The sequence below is a fragment of the Lagopus muta genome, chromosome 5 (genome assembly GCF_023343835.1).
Source record: "Lagopus muta isolate bLagMut1 chromosome 5, bLagMut1 primary, whole genome shotgun sequence".
Taxonomy (NCBI): domain Eukaryota; kingdom Metazoa; phylum Chordata; class Aves; order Galliformes; family Phasianidae; genus Lagopus; species Lagopus muta.
This window is the reverse complement of record NC_064437.1, coordinates 44,974,113-44,988,365: the sequence shown is the minus strand read 5'-3', so window position 1 is coordinate 44,988,365 and position 14,253 is coordinate 44,974,113. Positions and strand designations below refer to the sequence as shown.

The following is a 14,253-nucleotide window of genomic DNA, read 5'->3' as shown; positions in this document are numbered from 1 at the left end:
AAATCTTTCTTCTTTGTATTTCCAACAGTAGAAGAGAAAGTGGCTTGCTGGCACATTGACTGTGCAGTCTCTCACATCCTGGTTTATAATGTACCTTTTGTCAGTTCGCTAGTCTTTGATTCTGCATCTGGGCAGAATCAGCATTCATTTTGCACTTCTGAATGAGGTGAGATAGTCTTTTTGGGTATGGCAGTGCTGTCAAAGGATCTGCAGCAAAGGGCCTTGGATTATCAGTCTTTAATTTGTTCTTATCAACCTGCTAGAGTGTCTTGGTGATAGTTATCGATGATTTTGACAAGCTAGCATCCATGACTCTTCAGGCTGCTTTTTGGGAACTGTTGAAAAGCAATGAAATGTATATTTTTACCTTCCCTAGTCTAATTCAAATATCACTGCAAAATGTACATTGCAGTAAACTTTAGGCTATCAGACAGTCATTGCAGTGTTAAAGCCCTCTGGGTGAGTAAAAGAAATAGCAACAAAAGAGATTGAAACTCAGCAATAATATGTGACAATGGTTATGATGACTTTGCAATACAAATACTTTCCTCTTTTAAGGAGCTATAAACTGTATCAATATAATGACTGTGTTGTCTCCCTACTTGTCTTCTTGCACAGCTCAGATTAAAGGCCACACAAAAAAGCAGCACAGGATTAAAGCCAAAATACTGTTTATAAAAAATAATCCTTCTCAAGTTTGCCTGAGTCTATATTCTATTAATTTAACAGTCCTAAAATGTTTTGTGGTATGCGCCATGCTTCTAAACCGTGTAAAGGGAGATGCTCCCTCAGGCTTTCATGGAAATTATGTTTATAGTACATGCTCCTGTTTTCTTCTCATTCCCTTAAGCAGAAAGGTCCGCACTGGTACATTTTCACTGGCAAAAACGTATACATCATTTAAGTCATTACAGGTCGACTGCTCATTTGTTACAATAAACTATATCATCCTCACTAGGAGGCCAAAGAGAGCCTGTAGCCATGAATATACATCTTCCGAGGGTAACTCAATTCAAAGCAGCAGCGTGCCATGGTAAAGTATTACTTAATTTATACTGCTAATGTTTAACATTGATTCTGTGTGGGAAAATAAAGCCCAACGCATTTTGAGAACCTACATCATTAAGGTTTAATAATTTAGACCTAGTTCGTGTGATAATGAATTTACTGACAACTAAAGTGCAGTTTCAGTACTTACATTTCTAGAAATACTGACTCCAAGACTAGGTTCTCTAGGCAGGAATTGTATATTATAGAATTGTTTATATAATTTACCAGTCCTCACTCTCTTAAACCACCATGAAAAATATATCCTTAAATATGTTTACTAACTGGCACAATGTGATGCTGCTTTTACTCCATACATCTGGTAAGCTATATGCTTCTAATACGATCTGATAGGGTATTTGTATTTCAAAAAGCTTATTAATTGATGGAAGCTGCTTAGTATTTTTAAATTGCAGCGAAAAGCAAGACCTTGTTGTGGTCCCAAGCACTGTACTCGGCTGCCATGAGCTAAGCAGCAGTGTATTGGGAGGAGCCAGCTATTAAGCATCTGCTCCCTCTCCTGCCACCCTATCCTGCTCAGGGCTGCTATACAACTATTGTGTCTGCTGGTATCACAGCAGAAACTATTTGACAAATGGCATGCAGGTCATTTCCGAAGCTCTAGGAGGGGGAGGGGTTATTTATTTTTTAAATCTGACATAGCAGGCAGTCCCTCTGCCTCCCTCTGACCTTCCTGTGTCACTGCTCAGGCTGCAGCCATCTTCTACTGCCCCTGTGGGTGCCTTATATCAATCAGGCTTCCTTTCAAATGGGTAAAATAATGGGTGTCCTCCACGCGTCCGAATGTGTCAAGGCTCCTGCAGTATAACTTGAGGCAGGAGTCAGGGGCATGCTGCACCTTGTGGGAGGTACTTACTCAGCAGCTTGCTGGATTTGGCCTCATTGCAGGATGTTTCTGAATATCCTTTGTGTAGTCTCCTTAATTGCTTTGTATGGTGCTGTTGTTTGAGAAATGAAGGGGGCCTGGCCATTCTGTAGCAGAGCTTTCCTAAACTTCCCTCTATCCTGGGTGTACATGTCTTGGGGGTGTGCGAGGGGATTGCTGCTGTTTCAAGCTTCAGTAAGGCTTGGATCTGTGGTAGTCCATCACCTCCTTGGAAGTTTATAGCTCAAAACCCATTATAGCCTGCAACCGTGAACTGGTGGCTATTGCCTGACAGTGTTTTGAATCAGATTGGAGAGAGAGTGCTGACACTGGGTTCCACAGAGGGGCAGTTACAATCTTCCGTGCTATTCAGAGAATTCAGTGTCTAATGCCTAAGAATTTCCAGATGCTTTAAAAAGTTAGCATTGTTTTCTGAGTTAACAAAGTACCTGACTGTTCCGGTGCTGTCCAGGAGAGGGCAGTTTGCAATTATACAGAATGGACAATTATTCTCAGTTCTTTAGTAATCTCTATTAATATTAGCTAGCTGATCCATATTAGGAAAAATTCAAGTAATTTCATTGCGCAGTTCTGCATTTCTTCAGTGATATTCCTGACTTCTGCTTAGGAGCAGAAGGTAGTGCAGGCATGTAGGTTTGTAGGCTGTACAATTGTTTCTCTGCTTCTTCCTTTCATCTGGGCCCAGAGCAAGTTAATTCAACTCCTAACACATAAATTTCATCACAGTTTTCTTTTTATTTCTTGTGTAATTGCAGTATTAAAGTTTTCAGCTCTTGGCTAGAACACCGTCCCAGCATGTGTTTAGCTTGATGGGATTTGAGCCGTGGTTCTAACAGCAATGTAAATTATTAAAATAGGAGTTTAAAAGAACATCTCACTGTCTTGCCAAAAAAAAAAAAAAAAAAAAGCCTGTTCACAGGAATCTTCTGTTCTTCATTTGTGGGTCGATCAATTCTTGATTCAATTCTTGATCAGTCAAGAATCTTGAGACAAATGTTACCAAAGGTGAAATGCTGCCCTCCATGGCTTGCATGCCATCCATGCTAAAATGCCAGCTAATTGTATTCTAGCATTACTGTCCCATTAGAAATTAGAAAAAATGGGCATTACTTTGCCCATTAGAAAATGAGATGCTGTTATGGGAAACATATTTTTAATGCTAATAGATGCCCACAGATGAATTACTATATCTGTTGTTGTTTACTGAGTTCTGGTTCTTTAGCAGACAGTACAGTCATTGCTGTTTAAGGTGAAGCAGTAATGTTCCGGTAGCCTGGAAAAAAGACATTTTCCGAACCAAACACCGTATGCTTTTCTCTGCTCTCCATGTGATGCAAGGTGTCAGTTATACACTGTTGTCCTGATCATTGAGGTTCTCTCTCTCTTTCTAAAAACAGGTTTTGTGCAACATCTCTTTTCGCCTTGTAGAATTTTCTTTCCTTTTAAATTTTGTTGAAATTCCCTTCCTCACTCCCACACTATTACAATTTGTATTTTCTACTTAAATCTAAACTCTCTTAGAGCTTTTGTTTCATTTTCTTGACTCGCCTGTTCCCATTCCCTTTGTAATGCAGTTTCTTAAGTCTAATATATGCCTAGCATCAGTGTAATGAAGGGTAGGTACCCTTGTGACTTTAACTGCCTGCAGTACCATGGCTGTACTTTCGCTGCTTGGAGCTAGTGATTCAGGTAAGGCTTTTGTCCATATTAGCTTGCACAACAGTCATATGTATTTTCTGCCTTCCACCACTAAATATTGTTAGGTAAGTGATTAATATCTACTTTGTTTCATTTCCTAACGCAAACTTGGCAATTCTAGTGTATCAGCTGTCTAGAAGAAGTGTATTTCTTTCTGTGAGCCCAAAAGACAAAATGACATTGGAGCTGACTAGAAGCTGTGGTTGGATGAATGTTGCTGAATTTCCTTGGAATGCTTAAAAAGATTACTCTTTCCGCAGTACATAAGCCCTTAAATGCAATGGGGATTTCCAAGTGTCTGGGCCTCAGCTGCTGTCACTTATGGTTTGGTCCTTGCTGTAGAACATCAGGCTATCAGCACTGTTGGGTGAAAAAGTAACAGTGCATTTGCTTCTCCCATTTGGACTGTTCTGGGTAGGGTGGTGCTCCTTGCTGGTACTTAGATCACTGATGTGCTTAGTCTGCTTCTGAAGGCACAGACCATATTAATGTCTCATTTTTAGTATGTACTGTAAGCTGGTCCTCTGAATGTTAAGATAATTCATCTTTGGAGAAAGGTAGTGTGGGAGATGTGAGCTGTTAGGTTTCTCAGTGAGTACCAGAGATTGTAACAGATGTTGCTGATGTGGGGATAAATGTTTTACCTTTCTTGCAGCATTTGCTTCCTGATACTACTGGCAGCTGCTTTGTGACTATTTAACAAGTGAGCCCTAGACATCTTGTTAGAACTGATCAAGTATCATTACTAAGTACAGGATTTCAAAAGAGAAAAATCATACATTTATTTCAGCTAATCTTATACATGAAATGAATGTGCTTTCATAATGTTACACAATGTAACCATAATAACACAGCCAAGATGGTAAATTCATTTTAATTCCACAAAATTCATAATTGGTGACATTGCCAGTGGGAGCAATTGATCTCTGCTTTCCATTTGTTCTTGACTGTTTCCACTTCAGTGAATTAAAAGAATTGGGCTGTTGGGACCCCACCCTCTTCATGTTCATACAGCATATTATGCAAGAGCATCGCCTTCAGAAAATTGCTTGTAATAGACAATGCCTGCATTAAATAAAAAAGGCAATAGTCCCTGGCCTGACTTGGTATTTTAATCCTTTTCATGTTTTTATTATACCTTATGCCTTTCTGTTCTGTGTTAGAGCTAAGGAACAGGTGTAATTCAGTGCAGCTAAATTACATTATTTGAAATTAATGAGTTCTGTGTTTATTCTTGTAAATTAATACAGTTCCTAATAAATCAAAAGTGAATGTGCACTTCTGTGTGTTTGCCTGCGTATTGGCTCAGTGGGGATAATTAACATCTTGTGACAGTGAAGTCATATGTCAGATCTGAGATCTCATTGCCAGCCTAGCGCAAATGATGTTGCTAGTGACCTATATCATGACTTTATTGATGCAGTACAAGTTCACTCATTCAAGATATTCAAATCACAGTCTCGACACTTTACAAAAGAAACCTCAGAGGTAGTTAATAGCTTAGGATGTAGCATAATATGTTTTGGAGTACGTATGGCTACTGTCTAACTTATTTTTCTTAACGTTGTGATTTTTCATTAAAAACAAATGAGTACCCAAACATTTCCTTTTTCTCATCCTCACTTTGATGCTTGGACTTTCTGTTCATGTTGAATGTGGACTTCTGTGCACTACTGAAGTTTTCTTGATTAGGAATACTTAATATGGCATACATGAAATCCATTCCTCTGGCTCTATATTTCTGCTTCCAAAACTTGTCACTTATATCTTCAAATATAATTTTATGCAGCTTAATGGTCGCAGGCCAGGTTCTGGTCTCAGTTAGGTCAGATGAAATCAAGAACAGTTTTGAAACCTGTGAAGTTGAGCTTCCTCTTCAGTTGTTCAACTGAATCTGAATGCTTTTAATGTAATACAGTTATTTGTATCATAGCGATTTCTTGGGCATCTGCAGTCAGTCTCTCCCATTTGTGGAAGGATGGAAACCGTATTTTCATTTTAAATTAGCTCATTCATTTTCTTCTTTCCCTTTCTAGAGTCTTTTTAAGAGTGGTGTTACTGCACTCATTACTGTGGACATCCATTGGCTTCTCTGCTTCTAAAGGCTTAATTTGTTTCTCCATGTAAAATGAATAAAGTCTGTTGGGTATCATCAGCTGTGCCCTACATGCACCAGGCTACAATTAGATCATGATCAAATATCCTAAAGCAGGTGGATTGTGGCCTGGATCCTTAGAAGTGGAAGTCTGCCAGCTTTCATCTTTCAGGTCTCTTTCCAGCTATGTGGGGGATGCAGAAATAATTGGTTATGCTCTTTGCTAGCCCTTTCCTTTTTAGAGAACTTTCGTCTTTAGAGAAAAGATACCACCACAAATATCTTTTGACAAAACCTAAGTTCTACAGTAAGTCTTTGAATGATGTCCTGGCACGCAGACAGTGTTGCCTTTGTAGTTCTAGTGCCAGAACAAAGTGCCGTTCTTTACTGAGAAAGTGTATAGCAGCATGAACTTGGTTTCCTTTGGAAATCAGAAATAGGGATTCCTGCTGTTGGACTTGAGTAGTTTTATCTGGAAATAGTGTATTTTTTTGTTGTATCTCCATATGATGTATGTGAACCATTAGATTTATGGTAGTTTCTTGGACTTTGAAATCTGGCACTCAGATAATTGAGGCTCCCATGTGGAAGTCCTGCTGATGTGAAGCATGTCCTTCAGTGGCCTCATAGGGGTTTTCGCCCTGAATCAGGACCTCAGTATTTTATTCAAAGCCGGAGACCATCATTGTTCAAGTATAAGACAGAGCCCAAGTGCTGTGGCTCCTAATTGTCCTCTATGTTTTTTAAGAACAGCAAAACTGTTAGGTGTAATTCCTCTCCGCTTCATAATGATTAATCTCTTCTAGGTTTCTAGTTTCACTCTACGGAAAATAATGTGTCGGGAGAAATCCCTACTTTTTCTTTTTCTCCCATCTCCTTGTGGACTCTGCAGCATTTTCTCCTCTCCAACCTGTGAAAATGAAGTGCCTGATGATTTCACATAAAGCTTTTTTTATTGTTATTCCTTCTAGGCCTTCCAGCTAGTATACTCTTTGCAAATGCTGCCTGCTTCCAGGCTGTATCAGTTTAAGAATGAAGAATTAGCACTTCCTAGCTGAAAAAGACAACTTTTGTAGTTTCAATTAAAGGAATTACTGGGATTAGGAAGACAAAGGCCCACTTTTGAAATCAGCTTTAGCAGCATTTATGAGGATCAAGTGATCACTTCAAGTTTCTCATTCTCTTCTAGCTGGCTGCCTCTCATGCTCTGAAAATGTGCTGTTTGTACTGAGACTGGAAAGTTACATTCAGGCTATAGATGGTTGGTGAAAAGAATCTGATCATATAGTTTGGGAAATGTATATGTGCCTGTTATCCTTTGCAGCTGCCTCCAGTAGTGTTCTCAGAGTTTTGTTTGAATTTTAAATGAACTATTATTAATTTTAAATGAAATGTAGTGTGAGCGAATAATTTTGTAGAGCCAAGGTAACTCTTCCAGTGCCTGCATCCTTTGCTATAACAGCTCTCTTTACTCGGATTAGCATCCGGTAGATGCTAAGTTGAAGAAAACAGTCTGGTTAGTGCATGGAACTGGGAAAATCCATTTCTCAGGCTAAAAGCTGAGTCCTGTAAGATGGGCACACACCCTTCACATGTTAGGAAGCTCCAGTGCAGACCTGCATCTTGCATGTGCTTGTCTCTTCTGCACCATTTTATCTAATCCTTCAAGAAACAGGCTAAGTAGATGTGATTTAAGAATAGTACAGGGTAGGTCTGTTCAGGCTTGCAACCCTGAAGAGGCTGATATTGCATTTAAAAGGATAGCAGAATCAACAAACACCCTCCCCCTCCCTGCCAAGCTTCCTTCAGCCTGCTATTGATCACAGCTGGAAGACCCAGTGTCAAGAAAGCAGTGTGACAGGCTGGTTTCTGGCTCTTCTTTGCTACAGTTTAAGCTGATACTACCTCTGCCTACATGAGGGCTCATGGGCCCCCACAGCAGTTTTGGCAGGCTGTCATGTCTACTTGTGCTAGTGGTTCAATTTCACAGACAGTATCACTAAACTCAAACACTGCAGTGTGATTTGGGCTGAGAGAACGGAAGGTAATGGGTTTGGCTGAGATGTGGACATGCTCTCCTCTGCTGACTTTTCCTCAGTGTCATAAAGTCTGGGCAGCTGCTTGTGAACCTCGAAAAGTTAGCACTGGGAGCAGTGGCTGGAGTCAGGTGTGACTGTATAGCCCTAACCTGGAATAAGGCAGCGGCATATCCTTGATGTGCCCATTCCTCTAGACCTGCTCAGGGGACATGTAAGTCATCCTCAGATGGTCAGAGTGAATACACTAATGTGGTGCACAGTTACTAGTGCTTTACTTCATTTGTGCAGGTTACTTAGCACTTTGCTGTCTTAATAAGGATCAGGTTATATACAGCGCATGCTGCTGCTGCTTTCCTTCCAGAGGAAGAGTGTGTGTGTTTTCCGTATATTTATTTTGAAAATTGTTCTCTTTCCTGACAGAAAATAGTGAATGCAGAATCTTTGCTGTTTTCTTTTAAGTTTCTTTTCCTCTCTCACAGTTTCTCCCATAACGCGTAACCATGACCAACACTACTGCAAACAGAATTCCTGACTGTCCCGATAAGCTGGCATTAAGTTATTAAGACTCATTGCTCGCATGAACAATCTAAGGTACATCTTAATGAAGCATTTTTAAAAGAAGGGAAAGACGGGAATCATTAGTAGCCAGGAAATGGTAAAGCTTTCAAAAAAGAGCATGTGTGTGTGCTCCTGTGCACGTATTTAATATTTTGCAAACTGGAGGTGTCCTCATTTTTATATTAATATTTCTACATGCCATTACAGAAAGAAAGCGCAAGGGTAAAATCTCTCTGTTTTCCAAAATGATTTGCAACCTCAGGACCTCTTAAGCTGCAGGCTGATGGATCTTAACTTTGTGACACTTAACATGGCACTCCCAGGGAAACGTGTTGTGTAATGCTTTAATCATTAATTACCATCATTCATCATGCAGCCCTCCTTTTAATGTCCATTAGCATCATGTGCCACTCATGAATGCCTGTAAATGTATAAATGTGCTGGTAATCCCACTGAGTAGGTTTACATTAACTGTAAATTATCTTCTTGACCAGTTGGTTGGCCTTCCTGGCTGATGGAGTTGTCTTATTTTGTAACATTAGCAATGAGTTTGGGAAATGAGATATGTAGAAAATATGTGCAGGTCTGTCTTAAAAGCTAGGATGAGCTGGTGCTGGGGATACGTTGTGAAGTGTTAGCTCAGTTGTGCCAGCAGGCATCAACGTCTTTTTGAGACAAAAACCTACAGTCTGTGATCCACATGGCAGCGATCTTGTAGAGATCGCCTAACACTTACCAGCTCCGCATACTTCAAGTCCATTTAACATCCCACAACTGTTTAAAAAAAAATCCAAACAAATCTAGACAAGCTGCTAGAAGGGAGGAAAAAAAAAAAAGGAAAACAAATGAAAATAGTTAAATGCAAACAAGTAAAAGGGACATTTGCCCACAGCAGCTTTTAAATGCAAAGAGTATGCATGTGCCCGTTCTTTAGCTGTGTGCTTCTTCTAGAGTGAGCATAATGTGGGCGCACTCAATTTCTAGGAACTTAAAGTGGCTTTGGTGGGAACAACATTATGTTCTGTATTGTTGCATTAATGATTCATGTGAAACATGCAAATCAAAATATAACACTTGACTACATTCCATTAGGGAGCAGTTAAAGAAGTTGGGGCAGAAACAAATACAGAAGCATCAGTTTATGTTGCATATAAAACATTTAATGTGAAACATTGGTCACTTCATACCAACAATCATTTTCTTGCATTAGTGCCAATGAGTTCGTCTGCTATACAGTTCAAAACTGAACAGTCTTAAAGTTCATCTCCCAGCACATACAGAAGTACTTTCATGTAGGGGAGGTCATGCAAGATGCATTTTGCTGGTTGGAACTGGATTTGACAGCTCACCAAGCAGTGAGATGTTTTTAGTACAGTTCTTGCTGGCTGTCTTTGCTGGTTAGATGAGATGGAATTTGGCCTTTTCAGGATGCACTGTGGTCACAAAAGTATGGATTTTGATTTCTCATACAAACGTGAAAGGAATTTACAGGGCATTTTAAATTATTTTATTAACCGTGTTTTCACGAGTGATGTTTCTGTGTTCTCTTTGTTTTCATCGGGAGTACTTGGTTTTGTTGATGGCCTGTAGGTGTGAGGCTGGTCTACTGTGCAGCAGCAATTTGATGTTGATATAGTTCCTTTTTTTTTTTGTTTTTGCTTGTTCAGCATGGGGTTTCACATGGAGCTCCGCTAATAGGCTGTCTCTTGGCAATCATCAAATCTGTTCGTGCTGAAGATGTTCATGAGACCTCTGATCAGTGAGAGGAACTGGGTAAGAGTTCTACTGAATTAGATATGGGTTTACTTGAAAAACATTTGTTGCATTGGTTAGGTCTTCTATTCTTAGTAAGATTCTTGCTAGTGGAGCCAGTTTTTCTACATGGATAGCATGAGCAGGTTTCTTCATGTGCAGCTTGGGGCACCAGTACCATAGAAGGAATCTGTTTGCTTAGATGAACTCCTAGGAGATTTGAAGTCCAAGCTCCACCATTATTTCTGTGCTTTTTGACAATCCCATTAGTGTGGCTGAGTGCTGGGGAAAGGAGAGAATTACTCTTTCATCAGGTACGGAAGGGAAGTTGTGCAAAATGACCTCTGCAAGAGCAGAAAGCTTAAATCTCCTACACTTGATGTGGCAACTGTTACTATCATTAAATTCACTCACAGGAGGGGAATGCACAGTTTTTATCTGGGCTGCAGAACAGCAACTGCTCTATTCGCAGAAGGCAGAATTTCCCTTTGAGGTAGAACTGCTGAATTTGTTGTTTTCAGCACATGTGGGACACAGATGCACTCTTCCCTATCAGCTTTAGGATGTAGTTAATGCTGAGATTTTTGTCACCTGTTGTGGTACATCCCTGCAGATGCATCCCCTCCAAAACACAAAATCTGGAGCAGTAGCTGGAAGTGGCCATGGCAAAACTGATGCTTGCTTATTTTTTTTTCTCTGTAAGAACTGTGCAGTCTGGTGAACTAACGATCTTCCCACCCACAACATATGGTACAAATCCACTGTCTGCCTTGTGTCTAGTAGGCATGCTACAAGGGAATCACTTTCCTTGGGTACAAATTAGAGACTTCAGTTCAAACCTGCACTGCCAAGAAGTGCAAACAATTTCCCAAGTGTCATGTTAGTCATCTAACCTACGGATAGAAAGATCCAACAGTGAATTACGATGCTACCCAAGTTATAGTTTTCCAGTTGAAAGCATAAGTAGGACCAGGGGATTGGGTCAACAATTACCTTAGGAAAGGAAAAATACCTGGAGTGTTCAACAGATGTCCTGACTATTGCCTTCTGGGAGAGAGCAATCCTTCCGCTTCTCTTTAACAGACTCTTGCTATTTGTTCATGCTTCTCTGGGGGCTTATTTGGTGGTTCTGGAAATATTTTAAAAGACATTTAAAGGGAATTGACAAATGCTTGACCTGTTTGAGTGTCCATGAGCTGATTTAAATTATAGTGGTATCCTTTACATGCAACCCGGAGGCCTGCATTTTAAAGCCAGGGAGGACTGTAGGAATGTTAAACCCCTTTGTGTTGGAGTCCAACACATGTTCTGTTTGCATGAAGCATAAGGGTGAGAGAGCAATGGAGTTATGTAGAAGTTTTGGATAGACCCTTCTTGATGGAGAAGCTCAGGTGCGAGCAAAGATTTGCAATAAATATAGTGTAGCCTGCCACTGGGTTCCTGCTGTTTAGTATGTCACCTTCCCTGCCACCTGAATGTGTCTGCTTGGAGGGGTTGCTGAAGGGAAGAGGGGCACTACCTGTGCATACATAGGAAAAACGTTACTGTGTTCTATACTGCTACTGGCTAGGTTGAGGTATTTGGACTGTGTTTGTCTCCCTGCTTCTAGATCATATTTGGCCCTATATTACACTGGCTTCTTCACATTTTTTTTTTAAGCTTTTGTTAAGTATTCACTCTTCTTCCTTTATCTGCAGATATATATCCTTGTGTATCTATGGTGCTATACTTTCTTCAGTGTTGTCTGCTCTACTTTTGCCTTCTCTAGCTACGACGCCTCCTGAGCCTCTATCTATTATTTCTTCGCTATTTCCATCCATACCTACTCTTCAGTTTTAAGTGTCTCCAGAGCTTGACAAGGGGTGTTATCTTAACTCTTTCTGGGCAGTAGGTCTCATTGCATTGGTGGACTTCCACGGGAGAGTTATAGCAGTGTTTTCACAGTGATTTCCATTTCCGTCCAGCTTAGCTTTTCTTTTTATTTAGTTCATGGGAAAACCTAACTTATTGTAAAAACTAAACCTGGTGTTGCCTGATAGCAGTCCTTTTCATCTTAGTTGAGCTATTTCTTCTGCATAAGTTGAAGAACAAACCTTGTGTTCATCAGAGACTGGTGCAGACTGCAGCCACTCCCTTAGAAGCATAAGAGAAACTTGTCCAAGTGTGACTACCTGCAGTTAATGTGATAAGTTTAAACTTAAGCATCAAAGTTTCCTGATTTTTATTTTTTTTTTTAAGAATATTTGAACAATCCAAAGTGAATGGGAACTGTTTATCTCAGGAAATCAGGATACTTTCACTCAATTCTCCAGGTAAGAACTGAGGCATTTGTATTTTACATTTCTATGTTTTGTAAATGCTGACTATTGTGTATAGAGTTCTCTCTCCATTGATAACAACATAAAAAAAAAAAAAAAAAGATTCCCTCTCACCCCCATCCTCCATTCTCCTGAAAACAAAAGCCTCAAGTAACATTTCCCATGTCTGAACTGAATCTGCATTGCTGAACTTCTTCCCTTCCTGCTAACAATGAGAGCCATGACTCAATGGAGCAAAATGCCACAAGATAAAATTTCTGTGGTAGGCTGCTATAATTGATCAGTCTCCAAGGTCCATACTGTTCAAGAGAGTATGATAGGATTATTATCTCAGACTGACCTAAGCTGTAAACTTCTCAGATATGCCCTCAAAATTTAAGTTCCTTTTACTTCTTGAAGCCATTGAGCAGAACCTTTTCTGAGATGCTCTTTTCCTCCTTAATACTTGACCCAAAGCTTTCTAATGTGAAAAATATTTGTCTTTTTTTTTTTCCTCCGACTTCAGCTGTAACAACACTGGATGTTTGCTTGGCTTGGGTGGGAAGGTGGAAAATTCTTCCAAAATTTAGAAACAGAGAGCTTTCTGATGTGTGCAGTAATCTTAAGGCAGTAAATTCTTTTTATTTGATTTTAAATGCATAATTTAGTATACAATATAAAAATGTATCCAAGGGGGAAATGAATTTTTTTTTAATAACATGCTTCCCAAGGCGAGTGGCAAAACGTGCGTGTTGATGGGAAAGGGAGGGGAAAAATTTATATCCTCAAGGCATGACTTGTGGTTTTGAATAAAATTGAGATTGGTGCTGCTGTTGGCTTAGTTTATGCTAGGCAGAGATGGGTTATACTGTTCACTGGGAATTCAAACACAGGCAAATTAGGTTCACTTATAAGACTTGGATGGTGCATGTGTTTAGCCATCAGCTCACACTGCTGGAGTTATAGACTTCTCTGCAGCCCAGAAAACATCTATGTTTTGATGATAACTTTTTGCTGCTTCTGGAAATTGTGGGATCCTGATTCTGCTGTCCTTCTACATGTAAACCATCCTTCTAGCTCCAGTGAGGTTCCTTGTGTCATCTGGGTGTAGTATAATAAGGATGATAATTTCTCCATTTGAAGGTGTTTGCTAGACTATATTAAAGCTCTCAGACGTAGGTCCAAATGGCAGTGATAAAGAATCACTTGTCTCCAACATCAAACAGATTTATTGAGGAAAAAATTAATTATTAGTTTAAACCTGTGCTTGTACATCTTTTTTGAGGAGGAATCAGTTGTTTATGTTCTGTCCTGTTTAGTGTCTGCAAAAGAAAGAGTTTTATTGCACCAAGGTTCAATTCACATGGATGTTTGCTTTTTTTTAAATAGAGGCATTTTTAAACTCATTTAATGCAAACTCAGGTAGTCAGCTTGATTTCAGCTTGAGTTATACTCATTTAATCTGAGTCAGTAAATAGAATATTATTTTGAAAAAGCGTGTTTGCAAGACATTTGTCCTGTAAAAAGAGTCGCACAAGAGTCTGCATTGTCTGAACTTCAGAGACTTGAAATCTGGATATGCCTAGAACTTGTGCGTTTCCATCAAGCAGCATCCATCTGTTGTCTAATTCTTCTCTAAAAATTGCTGTAGTATATAGACCACAGAATAAAAAGAGTCTTAAACTTCCTGTTCATGGAACAAAAAAGGAGTTCAATTGCATTCTTTCTTGGAAAGTGATGAGTATGAGAATGTTACAGCACCTGATTTCTGCAGTGCAACCTGTCTTAAATCTACAGCATTTTGGAGTTCCATGAAGGCCAGAGATGTGTAGCTCATCTTCTGGTGCCTTCTCCATCATG

At 39.7% G+C, this 14,253-nt stretch overlaps 1 long non-coding RNA gene across 1 annotated transcript in view; it reads left to right on the top strand.

Moving 5' to 3' along the window:
* Nucleotides 1–12,406, top strand: part of LOC125693527 (uncharacterized) — a 78,504-nt gene extending 66,098 nt beyond the window's left edge. Inside the window, exons 2-3 of the long non-coding RNA XR_007377137.1 lie at nucleotides 10,012–10,117; nucleotides 12,335–12,406. This is a non-coding gene — a long non-coding RNA (uncharacterized LOC125693527). The remainder of the gene's footprint in view (nucleotides 1–10,011; nucleotides 10,118–12,334) is intronic.
* Nucleotides 12,407–14,253: the final 1,847 nt, after the last annotated feature.